Source organism: Oryzias melastigma, linkage group LG10, assembly GCF_002922805.2.
Source record: "Oryzias melastigma strain HK-1 linkage group LG10, ASM292280v2, whole genome shotgun sequence".
Taxonomy (NCBI): Eukaryota; Metazoa; Chordata; class Actinopteri; order Beloniformes; family Adrianichthyidae; genus Oryzias; species Oryzias melastigma.
Genome location: NC_050521.1, coordinates 19,394,717 through 19,396,076, shown reverse-complemented (window position 1 = coordinate 19,396,076; position 1,360 = coordinate 19,394,717).

Here is a 1,360-nt window from a genome sequence, read left to right as displayed (position 1 = left end):
AATAATAATTTATGTGCCAATGACTGTGTCAGGGTTATTTATGTAACATCTAGTCAGAATATTTCACAAACTCAACAAGAGATGCTAAAAAGAAAAACAATCTAATATGTGATGGTCTTGTTAAAGGTGAAGGAGCAAACACATTTTGAATCTTTTCTCTAATGCTTTATCCCAAATACTCTTAGTACTTTATTTGAACCATTTTGGAATTATTTATTTCGCAGCTGTCGATTTGGATCATAAGGTGGTGACATGTTAACTAACCATTGTGCTTAGTAAAGTGGGAAAAGAGTATATGCAAAATTCCTTTTCCTAAAAAATATAGAAATTGAAGCCTGCTTGTAGTTTACCATCTGTGAGCTTTACATTTGTCATGAATCCAATTGACAGTAAGAAACTAGCATAAAACCATTTTTTTCCCTTAAGGTGGGTATAAAGTTCAAACATTTTAATTAGACAGACATATTGGAAGTCAAGGAAACCTAACCTAACAGGGAATTTACATGCCACAAAAAATAATAATAATAAAAGAAAAAAATGGTCTTATGTTGTCTTTATACTTTAGTTTCCCTCTAATTTAGCAACAATGACATAAAAAAACTACACATTTCAAAACAAAAAAAAATAATTCACCTAAATGATTCACTTTTCTTAAAAAAAGGAAAACAAAACCAAATCTCTGACAAACTAAAAATTGATTTAAATGTCATTTGATTGATACATTTCCAAACAAAAAAAATACAATAAAAATACAAATCAAAGATATTAATTGATTTGAAAATAAAGACAAAATAGCGAAGATGATTGAAGATGAAGCCCTGTTCTTGACGGAGTATTTACATTTAATCATCAATAGGTATTTGTGCAATAATGCATATTGTACACACACTGGAAAAATTAAATATGATGATTATAAATTAAAGTCAAATAGAGTTGGATCTGTTTTTAGGAAGGCAGATGGATGACTTAAAATGATAAAATTTCACCCCTATTAAGATATTTATTTTAAATATATACTGTATTTAGATTATAAAGTAAAAAGTATTGATTTGCTCAGAAAAGAGTTTTACATAATCTCAGTAAACTTTAAGTTTGAGACAGGGTAAAAATACTTGACAATAAAGATTTGGAAACATCCATTTTGTGTCATTTTGGTTGCTGGAGCCTATCCCAGCTACTTCAGGGTCACAGATGGGGTTTACCCCGAACAGCTTGCCAGTCCACTGCAGGGCAAAACAGGAACAGATGTGATGAATGCTATGACCAGCAGCTGGTGTGAATGAAGCAGAAACTTAAAAAACAAAACAAACAAAAAAAACTGTAGACTTGACGGCACAAACCTTAAATGCATCACCTTGTT